This window comes from Grammomys surdaster, unplaced genomic scaffold (assembly GCF_004785775.1).
Source record: "Grammomys surdaster isolate TR1022 unplaced genomic scaffold, NIH_TR_1.0 149, whole genome shotgun sequence".
Lineage (NCBI taxonomy): Eukaryota > Metazoa > Chordata > Mammalia > Rodentia > Muridae > Grammomys > Grammomys surdaster.
This window is the reverse complement of record NW_021604607.1, coordinates 12213981-12223640: the sequence shown is the minus strand read 5'-3', so window position 1 is coordinate 12223640 and position 9660 is coordinate 12213981. Positions and strand designations below refer to the sequence as shown.

The 9660-nt window shown below is 43.1% G+C and overlaps 1 protein-coding gene across 5 annotated transcripts in view; it reads right to left on the bottom strand.

Moving 5' to 3' along the window:
* Positions 1-9410, bottom strand: part of Slc8a1 (solute carrier family 8 member A1) — a 277158-nt gene extending 267748 nt beyond the window's left edge. For all 5 annotated transcript variants that reach the window (XM_028765077.1, XM_028765079.1, XM_028765080.1 and 2 more), the window contains exon 1: positions 9338-9410. The gene's annotated coding sequence lies outside the window, so the exon portion shown is untranslated. The remainder of the gene's footprint in view (positions 1-9337) is intronic.
* Positions 9411-9660: the final 250 nt, after the last annotated feature.

The following is a 9660-nucleotide window of genomic DNA, read 5'->3' as shown; positions in this document are numbered from 1 at the left end:
TATATATGTGTGTGTGTGTGTGTGTGTGTATACATATATATATATATGTATATATATGTGTGTGTGTGTGTTTGTGTGTGTGTGTATTAGACTTCCTTTATGTGGATCTTCAGTCCATATTTTATGTTACAGTTTAAGAAAGTTCCTAAAAGAATGTTCAATAGCTTGTCTCTAAAACCATGCACAAATCCACATAGAAGCGGTAAAATTTCAAAAGGGAAGTCAGCTTGAAGAGGAACTTGTTAGCTCTTATTATTCAACAAAATAAATGGAGTGTCGGTGGCCTGTGGGAAAACACAAAAGTTTTACACAAATCCCTGAGCAGTTTCTGAAACACACGTGCTCCCTATGCCATAGGACAGGCCGTGTGTGCCCTTCAACCCAGCCACATGTGTTCATCTTGGGAAAATTGTTTAAACAGCAGTTGAAGGGTTACAGTTTTAATGTTAGGAAAGCTGCTGAAGCTACCTTATTATTGCCTTTTCTTGACAAGTGATGATCTATCACAAAGCTAATCCTGAGAGGAGATACTGAGAACATTAGGGGAAAAAATTAACCGAGGGGAAATTAAAACCAGCCAACCAACCAACCAACCAACAAACAAACGAAAAGAACTAGCCGTTTAGTCACTTGATTCATGATAATTTCTTTGCTTCTCAAGCTTTTGCTTAAAAAAATTTTTTTCATCAATATTAATGAGTAGCACATCACTCAAGTATCCATCCATTACCCATCCTTCCATCCATCCATCCATCCATCCATCCATCCGTCCATCCATCCATCCGTCCATCCGTCCACTCATCCATTCATCCATCCGTCCATCCATCCATCCATCCGTCCATCCATCCATCCATCCGTCCGTCCGTCCGTCCATCCATCCATCCATCCTTCCATCCATCCGTCTGTCCGTCCGTCCATCCATCCATCCATCCATCCATCCATCCGTCCATCCATCCATCCATCCGTCCACTCATCCATTCATTCATTTACTCACTCAACAAATACTGAATATCTATAAGGTGTCTGGTAATATGTCATTCACTGAAGGTAAAGCCACACACACAGAAAAAGACAAATACAATCTCTCTCTTCATGGAATGTATGCCCTCATTGAAAGTCAGTCAACAGATATTACTCTAAATTACTATCCCAAAGGGTAATCATTAGCTGTGGCAAATTCTCTTTAAGAAAAATACAATCATATAAAACATATAGCCTTGGGGCCTGATCTCTAGGGTTTTGGTAAAGGCACCAAGAGGAAATGACATTTGAGTTATTTAGAAATTTAGAAAACTACAGGAAATCAGGCAAATCACTTGGTTAAGTGCCAGGCTTCAGCTGACTCCTTGGCATTACCCTTCTGGGTAATGGGATTACTCATAGACCTACCTTTGTATGGGGGGAGGGGTGTCTCAGATCATATTGGAAAATGCTGGAAATAGCTTCTATAGTTTATTTGAGATTTTCCCTCTTGGAAGTCAGAGATATGCAGCTACCTTTAATTGCTTCCTGACACATACTGTTCTCCGGAGTGGGGTGGATGAAGGGCTCACTGGTCTAGAGACTATTCAGCCCCACTGATGACCTTTGGACAAGCCTCTTCTGCTTACTCTTTCCTACTCAACTATAGAACAAGGAATTCTGCTAACAATCTAGATTTAGGATACTCAAACCCCACATTTTGGTACTCAGTGCTACTCATAATACAACCTATCCACCTTGCTGTCCCTGACAGTCAGCTTAGCTACAAACAAACAAAACAAACAAACAAAAGCCAAAAACAAAACAAAAAACAAAACCCTAAATATAACTTATATTTTCCTTTCCCAACCTTTAATACCTAACCTCCCTGATCCATCCTTAAAGCCAAATTTCTCTCTGTAAAATTACCTTTACTATTATTACTATTATTATTGCCCTAACCCCACCCCAGGGAAGCTCTTAGAAGTCATGCAACTTTGCTTTCTACTTCTCAGTACGAAACACCAGGCTGCTAACTACAAAGCTTCTGTAAAGCCAGGTGTCAAAAAAGTGACAGACTAGATTCTAAAATCGGGTCTCTAAATTTCTAGGCCACCTCTCTTGACTCTATACCAACTGCCATGATGTCCTGGGCTCAGCAATGTTACATTTGTATCCCCTCATGTTCTATTCTGTAGGTCAGGAATTGGCAATCCACGGCCAATGGCCCAACCCAGCTTGCCACCTGGTCTTGTAAAGCCCATGAAATTAAATGCTTTCTCATTTTTAGATGATTGAAAGCTGGAATAAGAGAGTATTTCACATTTCAAAGGAAACTTGTGAGATATGCAGAGTCAATGTTTATAAATAACTTCGTAAGAAAACCAGCTCTTTGTTTATGTGTGTATTGTCTGTGTTGGCTTTCTTGTTGCAAGAATAGAGTTGAATGTCTGTGACAGACCCCATGGTCCACAAAACGAAAGCGTTTTTAGTTTTTCTCACTATTTAAAATAGTAATTGTGTGTGTGTGTGTGTGTGTGTGTGTGTGTGTGTATTAATTTTGATGTCTATGAAATTGTGTCTATACTTACATTCTACCTTCCCTTCGCAATATTCTACATCATTTAGCATATCCATTTAAAGGCACAATAGGGACAAGGACTCTCATTATTTAACTCTTAAGCTATGGATAAATCTTTCTAGAATATTTGCATTACAGAAACTGTAGTATCAATATATTATTCCCCCATAAGAGCCTTAATTTTATTATTATAATTATTGATATTGTTATAATCATTATCCCTCTTTAAATAGATGATGAAAGTGAGCTGAGAAAAATGCTGAATTCAAACAAATATTAAAATTATAAATGAATATATATGCTGGTCTCAGAGCCCTGAAGGGTGAGGACACAAGAGGCCTGCAGTTTAACAGTCAACATCACCTAACACAAAGCAATGTCTCAGTACTCCCTCCTCCATAGGAAATCCTTGTTAGATATATAGGCAGTCTTGAGGCTGGAAAAACAGCCCCATTTTGGGAAGGTCTTCTCCATTGCTGAAGAAGAAGGAAAACAGAATTGACTTGGATGGAATGACCCCTGGGTATCACTTTCTCTCTTTTCAATCTTAGAGTCATTTGATGTTAAGTACTCTTCAATGTGTTATTTGTAAAACAAAAAAAAGTAAAAATAAAAATAAATACATATATAAATAAACAAAGAAACTATATGTGACCTAATGTGTTTTCCAATGCTAAGCATAGTCTGGAATGAGAATACTGATTTAAAAATGAAACAAAACAAAAACTATGCCCATTCTGGGAAGAAAGATAGAAAAGATTCATGGGGATAAAATCCTTGACTTTGTCCAACACAAAACACTTCAGCTCTAGGGTGGTCATTTCTCTTCTAAAGGAAAAGCATTTTGAAAGGGAGGTGAGGTTCCTGAGATGTAGCACCTTTCCAAACTCTCTGATGCCACCTATAGTGAAGTCTATAAAGCAAGTGTCACTTTGGGAGCAGAATAAGCAGCCCAATGACCTAAACCTATTACTAGGCTTGGATGCTCTATGCTAAGGAAGAAACACAACCAGAGAGAAGCCCTGTGTGTCCTGTGTGTTAATGAGGAGTGCAGAAGAGAATGCATCAGAGCCATGGAAGATAAATAAATAAAACCACCTAAAGTATACCAAGGAACGCCTGATGTAGCATTACATCTAAAATTCCAGAAATCTGGAGGTGCAGGTAGGAGACTTCAAAGCCCAGTGGGCTCCAAAGTGAGAACTTATCTCCAAAACCAAGTAAACAGTAAACCTAGAAGTGCGTTGACCAGTACCCTACCTTTTCTCCTTGCCTCTGATCATTACAGCCTCTGTCTTTCAAGGCTGTGCTATGACTTCATGATGAATGTTACCTTCCAGTGCAAAACGCATTTGGGAAATACCAAAAGCTACTGTTGATCCCAACTCTATAGTCCATGTACATGGTCCTGACTGGGTGCAGAACAGATTGAGAGCTGTGGATCAAGAGCTCATGTCATTGTTCTATAGTAGGCCTTATCATAAAGTGCTTAGAACATGTTTCACTTGACTAGGCTCATGGGTTTTCTAAACCCCTTTACCTTTTTGTGATGACCCAAAATCCCCTTTCCCCTCCTTGAGGAAGTCACGGGCCAAGCTTCTCCTTCCTCTGCAGTTCAGATTCTATCTTACTCAGCCATGCCATTTCATCTATGAGTGTTCTAGATCATGACAGGAAGAACTAAATCCAGAGCATGGCTTTTGTGTAGTCTTTTATTCATCCACAGTGAAGTCGTTCAATGGCACCATGGTCTTCATCTTTAAATGCTTCTTTTGCTTCTTTGCTGGACATTTATCAGCATCAAATTGGTGATATCACACACACACACACACACACACACACACACACACACTAGCTTGTCTAGATAATGAGATGACAAACATTCACCAAATGTGAAATGCCTTGCCTTTTCATGTGTCTTTTACACAACCCAAGTACTCAGTAGATGCCATGGTTGGATTAGAGTAAGGTGCTGAATCACTAGTTGCCTTGCTGTTCTGACTTGATCTCACATTAGATTCAACAAAAATATTATTGTTTATGATTTGGTTTGCAATGGCATGGAATCTACAGAGTGATTACTTTATCTTTTAAGATGGCTTCTGGTATAGACATTAATTTTCCAAGATTTCTTGAGTGTACAGGGGACCATTTATCTGAATTGGGATCAAGCTACTGTTGTCTAGGTGATTGGTGAAAATGCTACAAAATGTGACAATACAGCACCTTCAGGATTTTGAGACTGTCAATCTTCTCTGGAGAAAGTACTTTGCTCATTTCTCAGAAAATTTACAAAGGATAACTTTTCAAGAAAAGAACCAAAGGTTGCTTCAGAGTAAAACCTTAGTATAGGAACCCATGTTTGTTTGCTTCTGGTTACTCGCCAGTTACTGGCCTCTTATTCGAAAGCTCTGCTCCCAGGCCCCTGGCTTCTCATACTTCCCTATTAGAACAGTCTTCAGAGAGCATTCACTGGGCATAAACCCAGTTTTAACTCTTTCACTTCCTCTTTGTCTTGCTGTATCCCAGCGCCTCAGGGATCTCTGAGAACTGACTGGATAAAGCATTTCAGGTTCACAAATTGACATGTACTAATGGCTTGTGTAGATTCACAATATAGTACCTCTTTGCTGGGCAATACCTCTGTGTTTTGTTAGGGATTCAGTCAGAATTCCTTCATTCAAATGAATGACTTTCATACTAATGGTTCCAGATTCCATGTTGGCCAATGCATAAAGGCTTTGAACCCATGAATGCTTTACCACACATCAGACAACTTATTATAAATGATGCACTAGCCCTTGGCCACAGAAATGGTTTCCTTGCTTCACTTGTCAGTCAGGATGTTCCCTTCCTTCTTTGAAAATTGAGCAGGATGTAAGGTTGTGAATTATTTGAACCGTCTTCTACCTTGTTACATTCTGGACTTGAAAGACCAAGGACCAAAAGACCAAAGGATGGGTGCAAATGTGAATGCAAAGCAGTCAGATTCCAAACAGAGTTTTCAGGGAAGAGATCAGTGAGCTCTGTGGTATCAAGGCACTTGTGTTCTAATCTCCTCCCATGAAAACATAGCAGTAAGCACTTACCCTGGAAGTCTTCACATCAGAAAGTGGGCTATCTGAGTTGCATACAACTACTCCACGGTTAGTTTAAAGTTTCAACATGATGCACATGTACACATGAGAGGCTAGAGGCTGCAGGAAAGAGAGGAAGAATAGAGAAGGGGAAAGAGAAGGATGGCCAGAGGAGGGAGAAAGGGAGAGAGGGAGGGAGGGAGGGAGGGAGGGAGGGACAGAGAGAGAAAGAGAGAGAGAGAGAGAGAGAGAGAGAGAGAGAGAGAGAGAGAGAGAACGGAAAATAACCCTACTGCATTTAATGAGGCCCCACTGGACTAGTCCTGAGTTTAAATCAAAATCCCAAAGGCAAAAGCCGAAAGCTCACATTTCCCAAGTCTGGTCTATCCCAATGGGTTGGAAAACACCTGACCGCTACTTCCCCTACATCTAAGAGACATCTCCCGGGAGCCAGAATCATTTTGTTCAGAAGGAAAAGTAGGAACAGGTAGAGCTGTAACCCACTGGCCTGGTTAGCCTCAGTTGCTACTGAGAATTAGAGCTGGAGAGGGAGACAGTTAGAGGAGCAGTGGGGATCCAGACAGCAGCCTGGAATCTAGAGAGACTCAGAGAAAATACTTGCCACAAGAGGGAGCAGTAGAATTTGGTCAGATAGGAGGTTACTGGATAAATGTTCTTACTGGGGAAAGGGGGTATCTCATCATGAGTCTACAGTAAACATTGGATCATAAATGTAGACGGTATTGAATGGTGTTGAAACACAAGACACATATCCATAAGTGGCAGAGAATAGCACTTGGACCACTAAATTTTTAACAAAAGCAACAACTGAAAGAAACATAGATACATACAACAGGTCAAGAATATGAAACCTGTAACCTGATATAACATCCTTTTCTCTAAATGTTTCTTGCTCTATATTTAGCTTCCATTTCAGTTTGGTCCGTGATGATACCTATACCTGCTTCTTGCCTGTATAGCGTTCGTTCTCCCTCTATCTAGAGCATCCGGAGAAAAGACTGGCCTCACTGAATGGAAACATGAAAACGACACTCTTATGTCTAAAACTGTGATATTCACCGTCATAAGCAAAATACTTTCTTTATGCTGTTGTGTCTTTTAAAATATTTTCTATTCATTTTCTTTTTAAAGAAGGAATGCAATTTATAGAAGCTCCAGAATTCTTCTCCTCATTTATTCAGTCCAAGACACAGATTAAGCACTAAGAGGGAAGGAACCATGCGTTTACTTTGCAAGATAAATAAAAGTCTATTTTTGTCGATGAAAAAACATGTTAAATATAGCTTGCTAACAAATGCTGACACTCTTTTCAATGCATTTTATTGTTTCAAAACACAGCGCGTTTGAAAGAGCAACTATGGTAATCCCTACACATCAGTCCTCAGGGTATCCCTCACCTTCCTTCCCTATTTTTATTTAGAGTTACAGCACTATGCTCTTTCCTTCCCTGTCATAGTTAACAGAATTTCCAGCTATCTCTTAATCTAAATCCAAATTGATACTATGGAAACTCTTACGCAGCAACAGTAAGGTCTACAGTCGAAGGGAGCATGAAGCACAGCCTTTCTATGCCTTTAGTTCACTACGCTCTTCCAAGCCCTGGCAAGCAGTTTTCAAGACAAGAGTAGTGAAGTCTGATCACCCCGAGGACACTTGTATCCTTTGCTATCTCTGGTCAGTTTGGCAGTGAAGAATGGTTTATCTCAGTTCACCTTTTTTCATTTCCTCTCACTCTTTTTCTAGGAACTGAGTTCATTTTTAATAAAACACAACAGCCATTTTAAAAGGGGGGAATCAGGCCTGTCTTTATAAGAGAGGTCTTAATTAAAGTGCCCAGCAATCCAAATGGAACACTTTATTAAAGCAGGCAGGATTTGTAAAATGAAAATGGTTTAGGAAAGCCCACCTCACTGAAAGCAGTGAGCCCTTCTCTGTCAGCTCCCTCACAAAACTCTAAAGATGGAGCAGGCTCCTTCCTTCTGCCTTCACACCCGGCTAACCTCTGCAAATTAAGCAAGTTTAGCAAACCCAGAGAGCCAAATCCCAGAAACACAGGATTTGAAAGAGGAACCTAAAGGCAGCCATCCTTCTTCCGGATTTCTGTTCTTATAACAAATGAATGAAGAATCTAGATTCACCCCCCCCCTTTTTTTTCTGTAGAAGAGCTCTAAGAGAGGAGGGTGTGTGTGTGTGTGTGTGTGTGTGTGTGTGTGTGTGTGTGTTAGTGGGGCATTCTTTCAGAATTTCCTCCAGGTTGTCTCCCTTACAAACTCCCCCACAGTACCCTTGAGAAATGGTCACCCAGCAGGTTCTGGGCTGTAGATGGTCGGCTGCTCCTATGTGATGTACTCAGGCAATCTTTTGAAGCAGATCTGATCAGAAATCTCCACCTCCTCAGCTGCTGACTCCATGACCAGGATGCCTCAACTGTCTTTAGGTCGTCTTTTTTTTTTTTTTTTTTAAAGCTTCTTCCACTACACCTCCCAGTGATATCCTTTTTTTTTCCTCCTTTTAGTCTTTATACCTCCAGCAGGACAAAGTTTGTGTTGTTATGGTCACAACCACTAGTGGCTGACTAGCAGAGAGTGCCTTCCAGGGAGCCAGGCTAAGGGGGACTTAAAACCATACCTAGCACAAAAGCATGACTTTCTGCCCATGATCACAGACAACATGCATATTGCTCTCTCTCTCCCAAAAATGCTTTGTTAAATTGGATCACTGCTGCTCTTGACTCAAGCACTGCCACTTTATCTGGGGAGGGAAGTAGGAAACGCAAGCAAGTCATTCATCAGAGAGAGACAGAATCTATGGGTCTATAGGGGAGGGCTAGTGCGTGTGTTGGGGGGGGAGGGCAAGCACGCATATATGTTGTATTTTTTAAGGCATCTCCAGGACAGATTTGGTTTCTCTGCCTGTCCTGCTGTAAGACCTCCCTCTTCCTCGAGAAGGAGGAGCCAAGAAGGAGATCCTTGAATCTCAGAACACAGGCCATTTCCCAAAGAGCCAGCACAGCCTCAGTGTCAAATAATGCGACTGTGAAGTTCCCTTTGAATCTCTGGGTAAAGATGCCTGTGTGTGCAGAATCCGCAACACACACCAAGGCACGGTGCCCAGGCGCTGGGATCCTACAACCCACTCCCCATCTCATTTCTCCCTCCTCTTTCTCCGCTACCCAGCCACACCTCCCTCCTCTCTGCAGTCCTTCTCTAGTAGCACCCAGCGCCCGCCAGAAGAGGTGGCTCACAAGTGGAGCCTTGGGGAAGACCCCAGGGATTACCAGGAAGAAGGATGACCCACCGTGAGAGGAGCCCAATGGATGGAGGTGTCTGGCTCCCCAGCAGCGCTGCCTGTTTTCCGGGTGGACTTAGCTCTTTGCGCCCTGAATCCTTGCAGCCCAGCCAGCACTGTCCAGGGTGCAGCATCCCCCCTCCCCCTCAGCAACCCTTTCTTCCTCTGGCAGTCTGTACTGGCAGGCGGGGACCCTCACGCCCAGAATCACCAACAGCCTAAGCAATCTCACTCTCAGAGAAGCACGGACACACAGAAAATGTGCCGGCGCGCGGACACACACACACACACACACACACACACACACACACACACAATCCAGAACCATCCCGAATCGCTGCCTAGGGAACCGCGAAGACAGCAGTTCCTGTCTCCCCAATATCTCTGCTTGCCAGGGACTAGCTCCTACCTGGGCTGAGCCTTGTGGATGGATCCCTTTCCCGGGTCCTGCACGCCGCCCGGTGATCGGGCACACTCACTCCTTTTTGAGACAGCTCTGAATCAGGAAGAGGTCGCTCCCATCCTCTGCTGGAAGCACAAAGCCGGCGGCAGCAGCTCGACTCCCGAGCAGCGCCCGGCGCGAGCAGCGGCGGCGGCGGCGGCAGGCAGCAGGCAGCGTTGCGCGCAGGCGGGAGGCGGCGAGGCCGGCGGGCTGGGAGGGCCGGGGCCGGGCGGCGCGCGCGCTGCGCTCCCTCCCTCGCTCTCTCCCCTCCCTCCCGCGCACCCCGCCCG